Source organism: Fringilla coelebs (genome assembly GCF_963513975.1).
Source record: "Fringilla coelebs genome assembly, chromosome: 2".
NCBI classification, from domain to species: Eukaryota; Metazoa; Chordata; class Aves; order Passeriformes; family Fringillidae; genus Fringilla; species Fringilla coelebs.
Window position 1 is genome coordinate 3,186,817 of NC_140029.1, and position 21,465 is coordinate 3,208,281.

Genomic DNA, 21,465 nt, shown 5'->3' on the forward strand with positions numbered 1-21,465 from the left:
TTTTTTCTGTGTGCTGTCATTTCTGAGGTAAATTGTTAGTCCATTTCATTTACAGTATTCCTGAGAAATGCCAATGGGCTATTTCCCTAATCCAGATGCATCAACAATAAAGTGATATAATATACTTGGAGTTTTAATATCAAGGATAAACCCAGCAAAACTTTACAAAGAATCAGCACTGTAAACAAGCCATGCTTTATGTATTTAATTTATCTGCTTAGTACAGAGACAGCATCTGTTTTCAGTGAGATGCTGCTTTTTAAAAATTTCCTTTCTCGAACTCAGCAGCTGGAATAAATGAAATAGCAGCCAAATTAACAGTTGGAGAGGATGATTCTGCTGGAATGAGGGCATGGAAGGACAGTTGAGGAGGACAGTGGCAGGAGGAGCTGTAAACTCAGGATGTCCCAGGAATAATTCCCAGGCCCTCCATCCACAGCTCCATTCCTCAGACAGGTTTCTTGCCGTGCTGCTGATTCCTCTATTATCACCTTCCTCCCACAGAGCTGCAGGAAGCAGAGGAGTGAAGGAGAGGTTGCTCTGAACCCACCACACATCCATGATGTTGGAAAATTCCTGCAGGACGCGGGCCACAGTGTTGCAATAGGAATAAACCTGCCCCTCTCCGCTCTGTAACTGGAGAGCCAAACATTTTGGCCTCAAGTCACGTTCTTAAGCTTCTTCCTGGATTCCAGCTTCCAAAATACCAAAGTATAAATTCTCTTCTTTCTTCTTTTGCTCTCCAGCCCTTGGGCTCACCACCTCAACCTGCTCCAGCAGCTGGGAGTGAGGGAGCTGCAGGAGCAGGCAGGGCTGGAAGGACGGACGGAGCCCCAGGACGCAGCAGGGCAGGACAGGGATGAGATGAACTTCCCAACCCTCCACAGCTGCCTGCCAACACCTTCAGGAGGTGCCATCGGGAAGAGGCTGCTGAGAAAGGACCGGGAATAAACGGAAATAAAAGGTATTTTGGGTGGGTGCATGACAGAGTGGGCAGACAGTGATGGGCTGGCATGGCTGGCCACAAGGAATAGTGGAATGAGTTTAAATTGCCTTTATTGCAGTGAAGAAAATTAAGTGGGTTTTTAATCATCCCAATTAAAGCTTTTACCACACTAGATTGTCCTGGTCAGAAGCAGGGCTCCATCATAACTTGAATAACTATGGCTCTCTGTTTGAATTCAGACCCTCTGTTTTCTCTCAGAGGGTCTGAACCTTTCTAACACTTAGGTCCCTCCATGCTGCCAGAGATAGCTGAGTGGATGTGAGAATAATACCTGGGATATCCTTCATTTCCTTCTCTCCATGGCTGTGTGGCACTGCAGAGCTCTGCTTGCTGGTTTGCACCTTATGGAAGGTTATTTTCTTTAACAGTGGCACTGGAATTAAAGTGTAAAATCCCCCTCCTTCCCCCTTCCCCTTTACAATGCTGAATGCAGCACCCACATGGGGAGCCCACCCAGGGAAAGGATCAGCCTGCCAGGAGCTGGAATATTTTGGATGAGAAGCCCTGCACAAATGCAAGATGATAGTGCTGATAGCATTAACTACCTTGTAGCTCTGTGTTTGAGGCATTGGAGAGGACTGAATGATTCAGAGACTGTGTTTGCAGTAATAGCTTTGCACAAAGAGGTCACTTAGAGATAAAGTGGCAGTTAATTCAAACCAGAATTTCAGGCTTAGCTTTGCCTTTTTCCCCCCTCTTTGAAGGAAATGAGAGGTGACACAATTGGATTAGCTACACATTTTAGGCTTTTTCAGAAACTGGGATATTATTTGCTGAAAAGATTGTAACAGTTCCAGGCTGATAAATGCAGTACATTGTTTTTGGCATGCATATCAATTCTTAAAACAAATACTCTTTACCAGAAATTCTGTAGAAGCTCCTTTGGACTCTGGACAGTCTATTAGGTAAATATGGGCTTTGCAGCACTATAGGAAAATGTAGAGTTTTACAGAAGCTTTTCAAAGCTTGGCAACACCATCCAACCCAGCTTCCTTTACTTTATAACAAAGCTCTTGAGATAAGAAGAGTGAGGGAGATAGAGAGGTACTTTGATTGGCAAATGTGTCAGGAACAGAGATACAGAAATGGGAATCTGTGTGAAGCTGTTCCAGAAACCCAAGAGAAGCAAAGGACATGTTCCTTCTCCAATACCACTGGGATGTCTGGGATCACAAGAGGTGAAAATGATCCAGTCTGCCAAGGAATGTGTGAAACCTGCCTTCCAGAAAGTGCCTCTGTTCTGTGTGCACATATTTGCCACTGAGTACCAGTGTGGGGGTACAAATTCAGGTTGTATTTACACACAGGTGCCCAATCTCATGCAGATATAAACTGCAATTATTTTAATTTAATTGACCTTCATTTCAGAAATTGCTGGCAGCTCTTCAGAGAGGACCACTTCTCTTAGCCCTCTCCATCAGCCAGCTGGTTTCATCTTTGCTTGAGTTCTGTGAAACATTTTCCTTGCTGTAGAACTCCAGTTAAGGAAGGATTCACCTGCTTTGGAGCCTGCTCCCAGACCCAGAACTGGCAGGACATCTTGTAATGTGCTGTGTCCAAACTCTGCCTTGCCAAAGCTGGAATGAAATTGTCTCACACAGTTTTGATAGCTCCAGATTCCTGGAGGTTCAACTTATTGGAAATTCAGAGCCCTTTCCATGGCCTGGGCCCGATGGCCAAGCTCCAGAGAAAAAAATCAGTGTGGCTCAGTGAGTTCTTCTGGACTGGGGGTGCCTTTTTGGGCAGCAGGGAGGAAAAGTCACATCAGGACCCATGGTGTGGTCAGGACCAGGTGTTGCCCTCTTGATGTCCAAAACCAGCTTATCTCCACCAGCCAGGTGGGAATTTTGGGTGGTTTTGAGACAGACTCACCTGTGTGGCTCTCTAAGTTGTCATCCCCAGCCTCAGCTGGCTCAGTAGAATCTTATCCATGATATTCACTGGAAATCTTTTGGCTTTGGTCACAGTAGAAGATTTCCCTGCTTTGATTCACCTGTGAAAGCACCTCAAACCTCCTGTGCCCAAGGGATAGCTCCTGCCAGTCCTCTAAGGTGGCTTTGGGTGATTTTCAGGCCACTGGTTGGCAAGGATGAAGAAATCTCCCTGCAGATCTGCTGGGATATATTCAAGGAAGTGATAAAAAACCAAGTGAAGGAAGTTATTGAAAAGTACACATAGTTAATGATGGTCTAGATGAGCAATAAAACAAGGTAATATGAGGAAAATGTAAACAAGCCAGGGCTGAAGGGGAACAAAAGAAGTAAAAGTATCTTGCAGAGCACTGAGAAAATCACTCTGAGACTGAACAAGCAGGGAGAGATCTGAGGGAAGAGCGGGAAAGCAAAGTGCAGAGCAGTGTCCTGAGGGTTAACTCCTCTGGAAATGCAGTTGGGCCAATAATACCAACAATTAGAGGGGGAAAAAAAAAAAGTGGTGAACACGTAGCCCAAAGGTGAAGTAAATATGGAAGAAGTATTTTGAAGCCTGCTTTAGCCAGCTTTAGGAGATTGCAGTTCCTCCCTGCAATGCAAATGCTGTGGACAGGTTTGAAAGGGTTCAGAAAACTCTGCTCCAAGAAGGAGTTAAAAGGAGAGATCCTCCAAGAAGGGATAAATAGCACAGCTGGCCTTTGAGGGACACAAACATCTGAAAAGGTGTATTGGAGCAAGTGGAGGTTGGAGGTAGCTGAGTAAAGAAAACAGCGGAATGAACCCCGAGGAAAAGAGTTCCTTTCATTCCAAGCAATCCAGAGGTGTAATTCATTGTCCTGATGAAATCAATTGTCAACAGGCTGCACTCAAGACACAGAACAGGGGGAAGAGACAGAGCAGTTCAAATCAGGGAATGTTGCAGTGGCCAAGGTTTCAGAAGCCAGGGAATACATGGAAAAGTGTGGAGAGGGCAGGCACTCCCTGTGAGCCCCTTGTCAGTGATTCAGCTGAGATATGCTGTGGGAAGCAGAAGAAACACAGGGGAAAGCATGGAATTGTAGAATGGTTGGGGTTGGAAAGGACCTTAAAAATCACCCAGTGCCAGCCCTACCATGGCAGGGACACCTCCCACTGTCCCAGGCTGCTCCAGCCCCAGTGTCCAGCCTGGCCTTGGGCACTGCCAGGGATCCAGGGGCAGCCCAGCTGCTCTGGGAATTCCATCCCAGCCCTGCCCACCCTGGGAACAATTCCTCATTCCCAGTATCCCATCTAAACCTACTGCCTTTCAGTTTGAAGCTGTTCAATGCACTGATGAAAGCTCTGCATGAGCTCTTTCACCTCAGAGCTGTGAGGAATCATGGGGTTAAGCAATTGCTTCACATATTCAAAAATTCCTAAATTTAGTGAATGTCAAACCAGTCTGATTTCACCATCATCCTTTTGGTTTCTAGACAAGCTGGATGTATTACAGAGCAAAGTCACTGCAAGTCTGATGTTAAGGTTCACATGCAGGTGCAATTGCAGATCTGCCAGACATTCTTAGGTTGCAAACAAACCTGGAGGAATTATTTAGCAATAATTGGCATGGGGATGCATTAGCTGCAGCTAGAAAAAGGAAGTTATAAAACAAGCAGATTGTTATGTGAACCCTGTAAACTTTGTCTTATCCAGGCATTTTGTGGTGCTTGAGGTTAAAAGTGTGGCATTGAAGTGTTATATTTCATGTCAAATATGAATGGATCAGGACAGAGCATGAACAGTGTGTTTTGGTGGACTGAATGACATAGTCAATACAAGTGAGATAATCAGGAACTAAAATGCTGAATTTGGAACAGTACTGGGTGTAAAATACAATCATTTGGAAAGAAAAATGCTGGAGAGGAACTGAGGAGAAGGATCTGGGGTCCTGAGGGACATTGAGCTGTCCATGAGCCAGCAGAGTGACCTGGGGTGCCCTGTGATGGGCAGTGCCAGCAGGTCAGGGGTGATCCTGCCCCTGTGCCAGCCCTGGGGGCTCCTCTGGCTGCTGTGCCCAGCTCTGGCTCCTCAGCACAGCAGGGCCAGGAGCTGCTGGAGCTGAGCAAGGGCCTGGAGCAGCTCCGTGCCCAGGAAAGGGTGAGGGAGCTGGGGCTGCTCAGCCTGGAGAGGAGCCCGGGAGAGAGAGGGGCCTCAGCCCTGCCTGGCCTGGCTGGGCCTCGGGCTGTCCCTGTGTCTGTCCCTGGGTCTGTCCCTGGGTCTGTCCCTGGGGCTGTCCCTGTCTGTCCCTGTGTCTGTCCCTGTGTCTGTCCCTGTGTCTGTCCCTGGCTGTCCCAGGAGCAGGGAGGTCATTCTGTCCCTGCCCTGGGCCCTGCTCAGGGCACACCTGCAGTGCTGTGCCCAGCTCTGGCCCCTCAGCTTGGGAAGGACCTTGGGACACTGAGCACATCCAGAGGGGCTGGAACACAAACCCTGAGAGGAGCCCTGAGGGAGCTGGGGGTGCTCAGCCTGGAGAAAAGGAGACTCAGGGCTGCCCTCATGGCCCTGCACAGCTCCTGAAAGGTGCCTGTGCTCAGCTGGGCTGGGCTCTGTCTGCAGCAGCACTGACACAGCTAGAGCACACAGCCTGAGCTGCACCAAGGGAAATACAGGCTGGAGAGCAGGGAAAAGGTTTTGCAGCAAGGGTGAGAAAGTTCTGGAATGGCTGCCCGGGGAGGTGGTGGAGTGCCCATCCCTGGGTGTGTTTAACAAAGCCTGGATGTGGCACTGGGGGCCAGGGCTCAGCTGAGCTGGTGGGGCTGGGCTGGACTTGATGGCCTTGAAGGTCTCTTCCAACCCAGGGATTCTGGGAATTCTGTCTGTCCCTGTCTGTCCCTGTGTCTGTCCCTGTGTCTGTCCCTGGCTGTCCCTGTGTCTGTCCCTGTGTCTGTCCCTGTGTCTGTCCCTGTGTCTGTCCCTGGCTGTCCCTGTGTCTGTCCCTGTGTCTGTCCCTGTGTCTGTCCCTGTGTGCAGAGGTCAGAGCAGGCCCAGGCTCTGCTCCAGGCCCAGCCATGGCCCCAGAGCCACGGGCAGGGGCTGAGCCCAGCAATTCCCCTGCACAGGAGGCACAACTTCTGCCCTGGGCAGTGCCCAGCCCTGAGCAGAGCCCAGAGGGGCTCTGGGGGCTCCTCCCTGGAATATTCCAGAGCCACCTGGACCCAGCCCTGTGCCCTGTGCCCTGGGATGGCCCTGCTGGAGCACGTGTCCCCACATGAAGCTGTAGTCTGGAGCAGCCTCACAGGCCAGACCTACTGGAACAAATACATTTGTACTCCCAGAGACCTTTGGACAGCTCTAGTCTTTATTGGGGCCTGTAGGGAGACTGGCTTTTCCTGTCTGTACAGTAACTTTCAGACATATTTTCCGTGGATGATAAAATCAGGAGAATGTGTGGGGGTATATGAGGCCACCTGGGTGTGATTTCCTAACAGCAGACGTGGGGTTTTGTTCTGGGGTTGTTTGTGGCTTTGAGTGCTGCTCAGCATCTCAATCCTAATGCATTGGCTGCGGTCTGTAAAGCCCCTAGAGAGCATTTTCAGCCATGAGTACCTGTAGTTCAGCATCTCTATCCATGTTTTTAGGCTCTGCTTTTGAGAAATGGAGAATATTTAGTGCCCTTGACACTGACTAACCCAGCCTGTGGCAATAGATGGGAATGTGCAACCCTTCAGTTCTTAATAAACTGCTTGAGAAAGGCAAGTGTCCCATGTTAGAAACACTCAGAGGGACAAAACAGACCCAGCCTCCTCTCCTGGTATCTTGAAGATTGTATTTAACACCACTTTTCAATAGTTGTCCCTGAAACCAATTCCTGATACAAACACTGTGGAGTTAATTGTCATTAAAGGAGACTCTTCTTCAGGGCAGTATCTCCCAGTGAAATCTCTCTTTTCTTCACCTGCTGCCATTTGCAAGCCTAAACAGTTCTTGCAAACATTAAAAGTGGGAGAGCTCTGATGTGTTTTTCATGCCTTTAATTTTCTCCTTCACATGATGGATGGTGGGATTTATTGTAGCTCAGAGGAACAAACCAGTTGTTATTTGATCTGCCCTAGGCAAGCCGCCCTGGCAACAGCCAAAAATAATAGCCATGGTCCCTGAAAAGATTCTGCTCAGAATTTCTGAAAGAATTCACCTTTGGGGCAGAGAGCAAGCATGGAAAAATGCAGCCCCAAAGGTCAGCATTTTGCAATGCTCATGGCACATGAAAATAGGAGGTTGTGATGGAAACTGTGGTGCAATCCTGGTGACAATGGGTGCAGCCAGCACTCCTGTCCACCTTCCTGTCATGGAGCTTCCCCTTTCTTCCCCTCTCATATCATGGATTGGATTTTGCTTCCTCTCAAAGCTGAGTTCTGCAGATCAACGATGACAACTCTGCTTTCTACAAAAATCTGATCTTGAAGTTGAGCCTTTTCAGCCCTGTCTGGACAAATGTTTGCCCTTGGTGTTTGGAAGATCACTTTCCATATCTCTTGTGCCACGATCTCTGTTGGTGATAGCAAACTTCAGGACAGTCTTTGTACACACACCCTCTACTGAAAACTCTGTGCCCTTCCCTTTATCACCCTCTTTTTGTGCACTTTCTGTAGTGTTCCATGCTCTGTCAACCTCAGGAGTTGTCTGTAGGCTCACTTCTTAATCCTCTTGGATAAAGTTTGGCAAAAGTACACACTGCAGTTCCTTTCATTCAAGCCAGAAGTTATTTTTCCAGGAAGACACGTTTAAAAATGCACAAAGGTACTCATTTAATTTGCTCTGCCTTTTTACTGCTGTTTCCTGAGAGGCCATCTAGTCTGGCTATCTGAAACCAGTAGCAGCAATGCCACATATTTGTCCCAAATAGCCACAGCTCAAAGAAATTCAGTAAAGAAAGTTCCAAAAAGGTCTTTTTGCAAGGCTCTTATTGGTGCTCATGAAAAGAAGTTTCCAAGTAAAATAAACCATTATTTCTCAAATTATTCCAAAGCAAAGCTCCATTAAAATATCCCTGAAGCTTTAAAGGTAAGGAAAAAACCTGATCTGCTTGCTGGACACTGCTGAGAATTGAGCTTGAATAAGAGAATTAGAGAATTAGAAATTGAGGCCCAATGGCTGGAGGATGCAGAGTGGACTTTGCAAATTTAGTGACCCAAACAAACTGAAATCTGATTAGGAGAGATTTCCCTTCCCACTGCTGTCCTCCAAAGGGTGCTACTGAAGATACATGAAATTGAAGATGAAAGTTTCTCTTTGCCTGAGGAATGATCGTTGTGTCACATCAACAAGAGGGATCCAGTGGTTGAGGAGCTGGGGTTTTCCAGCAGTTCCCAGAAGGATTCCTGGTCATCAGGACAGCTATTAACTAGGGAAATTCACACTTGAGGAGAAACCACAGAACACCCGAGAGAGAGACCACCATGGGTCATGGGGAGGAAAATGACAGACCAGGCAAAGCTGCCTCTGTTTCTTGTGGCCAGTGGCTCTCACAGCTGGATTCTTCCAGCCCTGCCTCTCCATCATCCCCTGGAGCAGCTCTTCTAGACCATAACCCTGGGTCATTGCTTGGGCCAGACACCCTGCTTGCAGCTGAGAACAATACTGAGGATTATGTCTTGCAGAGCGTAGTTTTCCGTGAGCGTGGATCCAATCCTACAGCAGCAAATCCAACCTCATGTTACAGCTCTGACCTGAGGGACCTGGAGACTTGTCTGCTCTTGGAAGTGCTGCAGGAAGCAGCCTGGCCTGCTGGGAAGCTCCCAGTGATGTGAGCAGAACTTCTCTGTGGGGATGTTCATGCATCCTGCTGGCTCATGATGTGGCAAACCGAGCATGCACCCACCACAGAGTGTCACAAAGCAAAGATATGAGGACCAGTTCCAGGAATCTGAGGTGAATTTTTGCTGCTTTGGACATTTTGACCAGATTGGCAGGGGAGGGGAAATTAAAATCCCTCTTGGATCTGAAGCCTGTTGTCATTTTCACTCTGGTGTGGAAAGCCAGCTTGGATTTGAATTCCTGCTTGTGAATCTTCCTCATCTCTGGGCAAGAACCAAACCCAGAAGATGCTCGTTTCCACAGCCAGGGAGAAGGCAGCCAAATGTGCCTGGGAATGAGTGACTTTTCTCAGGAGGCTGTTTTTCCTCCAGAGCTTTCTGCTACCTGGAAATCCTTTTGCTATCTTGGGTGGCAACATGTCAGTATTTCTGTCATCAAGAAGCAAAAATTCTGGGCAGAAACTTAAATTTGGAAGCTGTCAAAGCCCTTCCATCCCTCACAGGACAGCAGTGGAGCTGGGGGTCTGAAACCCTGAGCCAGCTGGATGAAGAACAACCACCTCATGTGAGCAGATAAGACACATCTCAGCAACTGCAGCCTTCTCACATCCAAACTCGTTGGGATGAAGTTTTGGGAAGCTGTGCTAACAGGGTTTCCACAGAGGTCACCACTCGCTTCATTGAGAACAGAGCTGGGCTCTCCTCAGCCAGATCCTTCTGTGTGAAGCTCATCAAGCAGAATAAAATCCTGTTCCAATTATGTGCTTTCCATGTGCACAAATCTCCCCCAGGAGCAGCAGTGTCAGCCACAACCTCTCATAATGCAAAGAGCATATTGTGGAGGGCTTGTACTCAAACCACGGCATTAACCCGGAGCAGGCTGGGAAAACGGGCTGGGAATTCCTCAGGGCGGCCACTGCTGCAATGTCAACAAAGATGTGACAAAAGAAAAAAGGTGGAAAAACGTCTGTTGAGCATGCTGAGAGCACATGTAAGTGGGGAGAGTGTGGTGTCTGGTTTTTTGGAGTGTGAAGATTCCTGACCCCATTAACATCCACAGGCCCAGCCCTGGAGGAGCTGGAGCTGCTGCAGAGCCCAGAGGAGGCTCCAGGATGAGCAGAGGGCTGGAGCAGCTCTGCTGGCAGGAAAGGCTGGCACAGCTGGCATTGCTCACCTGCACAGGAGAAGCTTTGGGCTGAGCTCAGGGTGGCCTTGCAGGACCTGGAGGAGCCCCAGGAAACCTGGAGAGAGACAATTTCCAGGGGATGCAGGGACAGCACACAGGGAATGGCTGCCAGTGCCAGAGGGCAGGGCTGGGTGGGATCTTGGCAATGAGGAATTGTTCCCTGGCAGGGTGGGCAGGGCTGGGATGGAATTCCATCCCTGGATCCCTGGCAGTGGCCAAGGCCAGGCTGGACACTGGGGCTGGAGCAGCCTGGGACAATGGGAGGTGTCCCTGCCATGGCAGGGGGTGGCAATGGAGGATCCTTAACCCAAACCATTCTACAATTCCCTGAATTGCATTTCCTGCAGCACCTTCAGGCCCAATGTTTTACCTTTATTTCATGGGAATCTCCATAATGAATTTTAACCCTTTCAATTCTGTTTTTATCAAGAAGTTCATCAGTAAGAATCAGGCTTGATGAAGAGGTGAATACTCTAAAGCACGTGGGAAAAATACAGAAACTAGAGGACTGCCTTTAAATAAATGAAGAAAACACAAAGTAAATAAAGCCCAAATATCTGTGTTTATCAAGACAAGGCTCAGCTTTACACATGGATTTAGCTGTGTAAAAGCACAAATAGCTGTTTCGCAGTTCTCAGGTGACACATCTGCCTGCTCAGGGCATCCTGAACTTGTTTTTGGCAAACCCATTTCTCTGGTTTTTATAACAATGCCAGTTTCTTTTTATCCTGGGTCTGATTTTTAACTCATAATCTGGGGATTCCCAGGAACAGAAAAAAAAGAGACAAGGCTTGAAGTGTGGCTGTGCCTTTTCCCCATGTACACTGCACACATCCTTCTGAGCTGGATCATGTTCCACATGAGAAGCCCAAAGCACTTTTTCAGTAAAATAACTGATTTTTAGATCAAGTTGCAGGTGCAGATTTGATGAGTAGGGCTAACATTTCTTCCAGGGATCCGGTTTTATTGTTTCTTTTCCTTACTTAACTTCATCCAGAGCCAACATGAAATCTGAAAATGCCCTGAGCAAGCCTCTTATCACCGTGGGGTTTCCTGCTCAGCTTTATTGAATGGTGAAGTTTGGATCAGTACTTAAACATCTCTAGCCCACACTTTTGAACTCACCTTTAGTTGCTGCAAGCAAAAAGATTTATAAGCCCTGGTAAATCTGAAGGTAAATCTGAATTTTAAAAAAGTGAATTTATTCATTTTGGATGGTATAAACTGATACATTAACTTCTCCTTCTGGCCCACCTCAGCAGCAGTGTGGGAGCAGCCCCAGAGCTTGTGGGGATAAGTGACACTTGTTTAAGGTGGAAAACTGCAAAGAAAGGTATTTACATTTTTAAATCACACACACAAAGCTTAAAAACTGAACAGCTGTGCATCTTTCAGAACATATCCTCATATTATGATCTTCCAAAGGCCCCTCACACTACAGTGGATTTCATGGTCACCATGTTCCAAAAATCCTGATTTGGGGGAAGTGTGGGAATAGCACATTATTCATTTATGATTAGGGCAGTTTGTCAAACTTTATCCAGAAGAAAGAAGGGGAAAGGCTTAATTGGGAATTTTTAATAATGTATAATCCCAGCTAAACATAATTTAACTGAATAGTGAAAGAGAAATCCTGGTGTAGGTGCTTCATGATGAAGCTCTGCAAACAGAACAGCTCATCTGAAAGCAGAAAAAGACCTTCACAGGCATTTTTATGTATAAATATAAATATATTTATAGCTGTTGCCATCTCCCTCATGGTAAATATAGAGAGACACCAGTGCAACAGGTTCATGGATTCGGGGAACAATCCAAGTCGTGTGAAATTCTTTAGTCTCTGGCAAAGTGGAAAAAAAAAAATCACCTCTAAGTGTTGCCCTTTTAAATGCAAAACAGCTGCTGCCTACTGGCACTGCCTGAATGCTGCACTTGACAGCAGGATTCCAGCTCCTGCTTTCCTCTGGTCACATATCATGGCATTATTAATATCTGTTAATGGCATTTAGATCCCCCTTTAGCAGGGATTTGGCTCTGGCTGGTTTGCTCCCTGGGAATTTGGGGCGGGATGGGTTTGGTTGGTGAAGGACTCATCCCAATGTTTGATGTGTTCCTTCTCCCAAGGGGAAGGGAAGGAAGTTATCCAGGCACTGGGGGATGTGCCTGCAGGTGATGCTGAGCTCTCCTGTCCTGGAGCAGCTTGCTGGGATTTGGAATTCCCAGGAATTACAGCATAAGGGCATCAGAATTACAGTTCCAAGGGTATCACATGAGACTTTCTAGTGCTGCAGCATCTTCCCTTTCCCTGCTCCATTCCCAGGAAATCCCATGAAATTCCAGTACCTGACTCAAATCATCCCTGCCTGTGCTCTCTGCAACTGGGAGACAAAAGCACCCTGGCAAACCCAGAAAAAGCCATCAAAGGACAGGAGTGTTTGGATAACCACATTGAAAAATTTGGTGGTCAGGGATTTCAGCTGCTGCAGCTCAGTGTGTGACAACCATAACCTGAACTGATTTCAGATGAGTTTCAATCTCCCTTTTGCCAGCAGGAAAGGGGTAATCAATAACGTTGACTTTTTATCCTTCTTCCTCTTTTCTGAGCATTATACAACCACTCATAACCTTATTTATTTAGGAAATAAGGCCTTTCAGGGACTTTGATCAGCCTGGCTGAAGTTTCTTCAAAGATTAACTGACTTCTTTAGAAGTAAATCAGTTTCCTCTGAAGCAGGTATTTGCTTACCACGTAGCTGGGTGTTGAGAGCTGTGCAGTTATAAAGTTTGCTGGGCTCAGCTGTAGATTTCCTTAACACACACTGCTGACATCACTGAGTCTCCTCTCGGACTCTTTTTCTTTTTTTTTTTTTTTTTCCTCTCTTTCTCCCTCCCTCCCTCTCCTCCCTCCCTCTCTCCAGTTTCTTTATTCAGGTAATTCCGACTCAGGCTTATTTCAACTTGTTTTTGACTGACAGCGAGGGAAGGGAGACTCTCTGAGGGGTTTGTTTTGTGCTGGATTTTTGGTTTTTTCTTTAAATGCACACATGCTTTATTGAAAAGCAGCCCAACCTTCTATAAAAAAGATTGTTTGACTTGTCATGACGATAACATCTAGTAAGGAATCTGAACATTGCTCTTTTACAGGTAAGAGGTATTTGTCAAAAATCCATACATGCTTAGCAGTGCTTTGGGAGCTGTGTGGAGCTGGAAGCTAAGGAGTAGGTGGTTTTCCTATTTTTTTCTATATTTTGGTAGTTTAAGGATTTAGAAACTGTGTGTAAGAGAAAAAATGTTTTTCTGAAATTGTGCCTTTTCCTGGATTATGACACAGAGGCAGCTCAGCAATTAAGCAAAAGCTGTCCCGGTTCGGTCTTTCCACTGATGAAAAGCACTGAATGTGGGGTTTGTAATGCTTGGGGCTGAGATTTTTATATGTTGGGGAGGGGGACAGATGCTGAACCTGTTTTTGTCACTGTTTGCCTGCCAGGATTTTTTCCCTGTAGAAATCCAGAGTGCTGTTTAGATTGTTGGAATCAGAACTTTCAGCCAGCTCTTGCTCTTTTTTCCAGCGCAGAAATCAGTTTTCATTGGCATGGTGGGAAAAACCTGCCTGGAACTTTCTCCTGTCCCTGTTACCTTTGTGTATAAGAAAAGAGAATGTCAGTTTTCTGTGGAAGGTGTGAAGAATGTAAACATGTCTGAGTTGGAGAACTTCAGGCATTGTCTTCCAACTTTTGCCTGTGCCTTCGCACAACTTGTTTACGACAGCTCTGACTTCTCATGATCACAATCAAAGCCCGTGGTGCAAATTCCCCTCTCCTTTTCTACTGCTCCCCTTTTTATTTTCTTTCATACTGGGATTGTGCTGCAGTGAGAGTTACAGATAAAATCTCCTTTTCTCTGTGAGGTGCTGGTTGTGAAGAGGAACAAAGCTGACTTTCCTTTGTGAACTGGGAGTATCCACAGCACTTTTAAACTCACCTTGTTCACTCCTATATTGTATCAGAGGCATTTCCAGGGTCTTTCTGATCACAGTGCCTGTGTATTTACTTACTAAGTCTGTGTTTTCTTGTGGTTTTTTTTTTTTTTTTTAATTGAGGGGGAAGGAGAAGATTTGCTGCTAAAGAAATGTCTTCTTTATTTCCCTGTTTGTAAAATGTCACAATGCTCTCTGCACTCCCTAATAACCAGCTAACAGGAGGGAGGAAGCAAACCTGGAGTGTAACACGGGGCTGCTTGTACAGAACAAACTGGCATCACTTTTATAAATCAGAGTTGTAGACCAGACCAAAAACTTCCCCAGGAATTTCAGCCCAGTAAATGAGGCATGGCCTAGAGACAAAAACAGCAGCAGATGACTTGGGCTTCAGTCTTCCAATGTACATACAATAATTCAGTCTGTTACTTTTTATAGAATTTCAAATGAAAGCAAATAGTTCTTTTTTATCCTGGCTCCTCATGCAATGAAGCAAACAAGCCATTAGCCCACAGCTAATGCTGCTAATTGCAGCTGAATTTTTTATTGATTTATCCAGATTTCATTTAAGCTGTCTGGAATATTAATTTCTGCCTCCTGTCCCGTTTCCCTCTCCTCAGACACACAGTTCACAGAGGCAGGTTCTGTTCTTTGGGAACAGGTGGAGACCAAGGCTGGGAAGGACCAAGAAAAACAGAAATGTTACTGTTTTACATGCTGGACCTCAGAGCATTTTGAAATAAATTTTGATTTGCTTTTCCTCAAGGAAAAACAAGGCAGGTTTTGGGGTGATGCCTTTTTGGTTTGTTTGCTTGACAGAGGGAAAAGTCTTTACCTTTAGAGGTATGTGTATGAAAATAATAAAAATCATTGATTATTGCATGAAACAGTTAAAATCAACTTTGTCAATTTACCAGGAAGGAATTTACTAAATGCTAAATGTCTGAAAGCTGAGCTGTCCTTAACCCCTTGGGGTGAGAGAAATCATGAATGAGTTGAGTGAGTTATTACAGGCTTGAGCATCATTTCAGCATTCAGTGTGTCTGGATGTGTTTGTTAGTATGGCAGAAGGCCTGGAGTTAATATGGCAAAGACTTTGGTGTTAATAAGGTAAAGAGCTTGGTGTTAAAGAACTTGGTGTTAATATGGTAAAGGGCTTGGTGTGAATATGGTAAAGAGTTTGGTGTGAATATGGTAAAGAGTTTGGTGTTAATAAAGAACTTGATGTTAATATGGTATAAAGTGGCAAAGAATTTGGTGTTAATATGGTAAAGTATGGTAAAGAGTTTGGTGTTAATATGGCAAGGAACTTGATGTTAATATGACAAAGAACTTGATGTTAATATGGAAAAGATCTTGGTGATAATGTGATAAAAAGCTTAGTGTTAATATGGCAAAGAGATTGGTGTTAATGTGGCAAAGAGTTTGGTGTTAATATGGCAAGGAACTTGATGCTAATATGACAAAGAACTTGATGTTAATATGGCAAAGGGAGTTAATATGACAAAGAACTTGGTGTTAATATGGTAAAGAACTTGATGTTAATATGGCAAGTAACTTGGTGTTAATATGGCAAAGAGCTTGATGTTAATATGGCAAATAACTCGATGTTAATGTGGTAAAGGGCTTGAAGAGTTTGGTGCTAATATGGAAAAGAGCTTGGTGTTAATATGGAAAAGAACTTGGTGGTAATAGGGTAAAGAGTTTGGTGTTAATGTGGAAAAGAATTTGGCAAAAATCATGTGCATGTTCCTGAAGTCAGCAGGAAAGAAGCAGCCCCCTGTGCATGAAGTGAAATTCCTGCTCACTCTGCCTGTCTGTGCTGTGATATGCACGTGGATCCATCACAAACCAGAGCCTCTCTGCCTTCTCCCAAGAGCAGGAAATTGTCCTGTATGCCCAGGGTAGGGAATTGTCATTGTGTGGCCAGCACACCCTGGGGTTCACAGCCAGGCAGAGGTCATGGCCAGGCAGAAAGGGAACGAGATGTGACAGCAGCGAAGCTTTAGGTGTTGCCACCCTTAACTGGACAAATATTGCTTGGACCTGATGACGATTTTTGGGATAATCCTGCAGTTCTGGGATAAATCTGCAGAGTTTTGGGACCTCTGCAGTTCTTTACACCCACTGGGGAAAAAGGGGTTTGGCAAATTTCATCTTCCAGCAGAGCCTTCTGCAAACCTTCTGCTGCCTCTGGTGAAAGTGAAGTGCTGGGACAAGGGTTGGTCCCATCTAAAATCATATTTGGCTCCTTTCTGGTTGCTTTTCTCGTGGAGATCCTCAGCTGGATTTGTCTGTGCTCAGAGAGCCACCTTCTCTTTGTCATGACTCAAAAATCATAAAATAAAATAGATTTTGACAATAGTACAACCTGATCAGATTAATTTAATCTCCATTGTTTTAACTGAGAGGTTTCGCTGTTGGGTCAATCTGGTTTCACATCATGAACTTATCTAAAATAAGCACTTTTGCACTGAGAATATATGATAAAAATGATTATCTGTTCAATATATTAACATAAATCTGTAGGGAAAGAATATATATAATAATGCACCTACCTAGATGGCTTCTAAAATGTATTCTTAGCATGAACTGATGAAGGGAAAAGGGTAAAATATATCATGATCAAAATTTCCCCTCTTCCTCTCTTGAATTACACAGCCTGACAAAAACATATAATAAATTAGATACAAATAAGATAAAATAACCAGAATAAATAAAGGTATAAAATAAATAAAGGATAAAATAGAGGTTTACATTTTAACCAGTGAATAAAAAAAAATTCCTGGTTAAATGATTTTAATTTCATTTTTAATTTCCCAAGGAAAATGGCAAACAGACAGATGGTTTTTGTGATTTTTCTGACCATGTCTGTGAAATTTCCCCAAAATTTTGCCACCAAATAATTCTAGTTTAGCTTTTTGCTCTTTATCAACTGATCACTGGCTCTCTTGCTAAATAAGTGGCAGGTGAACTACGGTGATAAGGAGAGGAGGATTTGAAATCCCACCATGAAAAGGGAAACCTTTGAAAGAAGCATCAGTGACAGAGGTGTAGGATGTGGGTTGTTCATATTTCCACAGAATTCCCAGAATCCCTGGGTTGGGAGAGATCTCCAAGGCCATCGAGTCCAGCCCAGCCCCACCAGCTCAGCTGAGCCCTGGCCCCCAGTGCCACATCCAGGCTTTGTTAAACACACCCAGGGATGGGCACTCCACCACCTCCCCGGGCAGCCATTCCAGAACTTTCTCACCCTTGCTGCAAAACCTTTTCCCTGCTCTCCAGCCTGTATTTCCCTTGGTGCAGCTCAGGCTGTGTGCTCTGGCTGTGTCAGTGCTGCTGGAGAAAGAGACCAACCCCACCTTAGGATTTTGGAATTGCACAGATAAAAACATTGGAGGTGCTGCTGACAGGGGCTGGACATGAGCCCAGGGGTGCCCAGGGGGGCAGGAGGGCACTGGCAGCTGGGCTGGGTGAGGAATTGTGTGTGCAGCAGGAGCAGGGCAGGGATTGTCCCTCTGTGCTGGGGTCCCTCCAGGGCTGGGTCCAGTTCTGCTCCTGCAGGAGAGCCCTGGAGGGGCTGGAGCGTGTCCAGGGCAGGGAACGGAGCTGGGAAGGGGCTGGAGAATTCCTGAGGGAGCTGGGAAGGGGCTGGAGAATTCCTGAGGAGCTGGGAAGGGGCTGAGCCTGGAGCAAAGGAGGCTCAGGGGGCCCTTGTGGCTCTGCACAAGTCCCTGCCAGGAGGGGACAGCCGGGGTGGGTCGGGCTCTGCTGCCCTGTCCCAAGGGAAAGGAGGAGAGGAAATGGCATCAAATGGCACCAGAGCAGGCTCAGGTTGGAGACTGGGACAGAAAATGTCCCTGGCAGAGTGGTCAGGCCTTGGGCTGAGCTGCCCAGGGAGGTTTGGAGTCCCTGGAATTGTCCCAGAGCAGCCTGGATGTGGCCTTGGGGACAGGGACAGGGTTTGGGGTGATGCTGGTGGGGCTGGGGTGGCACTGGGTGATCCTGAAAGGCTCTTCCAGCCTTGATGATTCTGGGATTCTGTGATCACAGATGAGGGAGCCTTTTAAACTTTCAGGCTTGATGAATCCATATTTTGGTGAGGGTGGTTGTGACAGTGTCTGTGTTGGCAGTGATAACCAAGCTGACCTGTGACAGGGAATGTCACAGGCAAGAACCTTTAAAACAGAGCAGACATATCCTACACCCTATTTTAGATTCCTAGATAGGTTGTTTTTATATAAGAAACTTGTTCATAATCTTCAGTGCATAATTTGCATTTTTTACAACAACTAAACCGTGTGTGTGATGGACAGGGCACATCATGGTGTGTGATCTCACCTGGGATCCCACACAGCTCAGCACTTCCCATGGCATTTCACCTGAAATGCTTCAGCAGTACAACTCTGACTCACCTGTGTTTATTTAGGATATTCCAACTTCACATGCACACCTGTAGCAGGTAATTAACATGTGTAATTCTCATCTTTTCAGGAGGAGAGGGGCACCTTCACATGTACTGCAACAGTTGATTTTCATGGAGTAAATAAACTTTGCAGCTTTCAAAAGCTCTGGCCTTGCTGTAGAGGTGCAAGGAAAAGGCAATTTCAGCTGTCTAAAAGTTCTAGATCTGGTCTCAGGTCATCAGCGCTGCAGGGAGATGGGCACATTCATCCCTCAAGGTATCCCAGGTTTCTATCCTGGAAAAATGCATGCTTCCAAAGAAATCAATCACTTATTATCCATGCTGATGCAAAACATATTATTTCTCACAGCACAGCAGGTCCTCAACACACTTTGCAGTCAGATGAACAAAGAGGAAAACTTTGGATCTGCTGTAAATTATTTCAGATCTAACAGTGAAGGACACACAGGAGGAACTTTGTAGGTGAACACAATGATGGGGAGAAGCTTGTGGCAGTTGTATCTCACACAGGTGGATTTTCAGGACGTGGGAATTTTATTTATGTCACGTGGGAAGCTATTGTGGAATGGGAGAAGTCTAAACCAGGAAAGGAACAAAAAAAAAACCAAAACCCAGGGATTGATTTGAGGACAAAGAGGAATGAGATGCCAACAAAGAGCAGACGAAAGCAGAGCTATGGGGGTCAGGGCAGCAGCTGTGGAAAGGTTAGACTGTGACCTTTAGGGGTATAAAGAAGTGAAAGATGTGTTTGAATTAATGAAGAAGAAATTAAAATGGCCAAAATAGCAGAAAAGAAATAAGATTTTTTTTATCCCAGAATTTTTGAGTGCGAGAGATAAGAAGGACTGTGAGCAGGAGGAGAACTGGGAAATGTAAATTAATGAACTGAAACTCTGGACTGGAAGAAAAGGTGGATTTTGGAGATGCTGTGGCACCAAGCTGCCTGCAGACCAGAAGTCTGAGCTGCGCAGCAAATGGAGCAAGGGAACAGCTTTTCAGAAGAGTTTTTACTTTTGGAAAAGGCTGGGTTTGACAGGGTGTCACCAGAACAGTGAATGAGGAGTTTTCTGCTCTGCCACTGAGCTGCCACTTGCCTGGTGGGGTGACAGTCCCTGGACTTTCAGCAATGTCATGATCTTAACCCCTTCGGAAATCTGCTGCAACTGAGATATCCACAGCCCTGCTCAGCTGCTTTTTGCAACCAACTATCTTCACCACTTACCTACAAAATATAAATTCTGTTCAAACAGCACTAAAATAGAATATAAACAACACTAAAATAACACAGAAAGTTCTACCAGTCACACATTTCCCATCAAGTGTGTTTTCCAATGAAAATGGAGGCTTTATTAAATATTACAGGAAAAGTACAGAGGGTTAGAGATCAAAAAGGTTGATTTTTCCACTGGAAGAATGATCTCTTGTGGGGGATGCAGTTGATTTCCTCATTCCCCAGTTATTTTTTGTGTCTAAACTAAATTTCCATTGATGCATCGAGCCTTATTACAAGGCGACAGAAAATAATTGGGGAACGGTGGTATTTTTTCTTCTCATAAATCAGGCAGCTTGGAAAACATCAAAGTGCCTCCTGAAACCCACAGCATCTGTAAAACTCACAGAAAAACAAGGTAGAGGAGCTGCTGAGCGTTGTAAAAATAAGTTTGCGGTGTCCTGAGCGCAGTCGGAAAAAATTCTCGGCGGAGCAGGAACAATGTTCTATTCAGCCTGATGGCTCCAGTGATCAAAGCTGGACCTTCCCAACTGTAAAAGATTGCAGGAGCTTTGGAGATGACATGGGATCATAAAGGAGCAGCCATAAAGATAAGGGATGTGTAAATAAATCAGGAAATCAGGCTCCTTTGAGGGTAAGGAAACACAGGGGCTTTGAAAAGCAGCGTGAGATTTTTTTTCTCTTGTTTGGGCACATTATCACTGCTTTTATGGAGGTTCCTAAGAAACTGTGAGGAAAAGAAAAAGGAGGAGGGAATTGTAGTTGTGTTCCCAGATCCCAACAACCAGGACAGGCTGTGCCCCTCCAAGTGTCACTTGTCACCAAACCAACTCACGTGGTCCTTACAGTTGGCTGAGACTTTTCAACCAGAAGCCTTATGGGCTGAAAATGCAGGTTTAGACATTAAAAAAAAAAAAAAGAAACAAACATGATTTTGAACAGTAAAAAAATTGTATTTTGACTTTGTGGAAGCAAGATGTCACAATCTGTCACCCCAAGGAATGTTTTGTTCCTCACCTAATTTAAATGAGGCACACACACACATCAGCGCAAACCTCAAAAGGAAAGGCTCAGTTTTGGTTTGAACAAGCAGCCAGAATGACCTTTTTCTGTTTTGTTGTTTTGTTGGTTATTATTTTATTTTGCCAGAAAAGTTGAAACTTGTTTTTTTTTTTTTCCTTTGGTTTTTTTTTGTTTCCTTTTTTTTTTAAATTTTGTTTTGATATTTCTGGTTTGGCGGAGAAAATCCAAAAACATTGATGTGCACCAGTACTTTCATGCTATTTCCTCCCTTTCAGAAGCCACAGTCTCTGCAGCAGACTGAGGGGTCTGTGTCATGGAAATTGGCAGGGATCAAGCAATTTGGGAGAGCAATGAGGAAAACAAAGATTCTTTTCCCTCTGATTCCATGGGAGTTTATCTGGAAGACACAACAGAGCAGGGCTGTGCAACCTCCCAGTCAAGAAACTCAGGAAACAGCTTCTTCTTAAAAAAAATATCAATTTTATTCCAATTTGTGCAGATATATGAGTGACAATAAGCTCCTGTACAATGTTAGCATGCTGCTGATGGAAAGGATAAATAATTAACCTGGCCTGTTTTAATTTCCATCACCTAAGAGTGAAGGGATACAAACCAGCCCACGTCTTTAAATCCATGGGCTAATTTCAGCTTGGCTTGGCAGGTGAACAGAAGCTCCAGAAATTATGTTCCAACAAGCTCCAGGAAAACAGGGAGCTCTGTAAGTCAGAGAGGATTTATTAGTGCCTTTCCTGAGAAGAGGAAATCAAGGGGGACCAGCCTTAACCCCATGAGAATCCCCATGGGGGCCAGAAAAATGGAAAAGGCTTTGGATGGAGCTCATGTGTTGTTACAGCCCTTGGTCCACCAGCTTTCCCCAAATCCAAATCCAGGTTGGACAGGGTTTGGAGCTCCCTGGGG

At 45.3% G+C, this 21,465-nt stretch overlaps 1 protein-coding gene across 1 annotated transcript in view; it reads left to right on the plus strand.

Moving 5' to 3' along the window:
* Positions 1-931: 931 nt before the first annotated feature.
* KCNJ15 (potassium inwardly rectifying channel subfamily J member 15) overlaps positions 932-21,465 on the plus strand; it is a gene marked incomplete at its 5' end in the record, with an annotated part of 33,870 nt that continues 13,336 nt past the window's right edge. Inside the window, one exon of the mRNA XM_084224400.1 lies at positions 932-964. The remainder of the gene's footprint in view (positions 965-21,465) is intronic.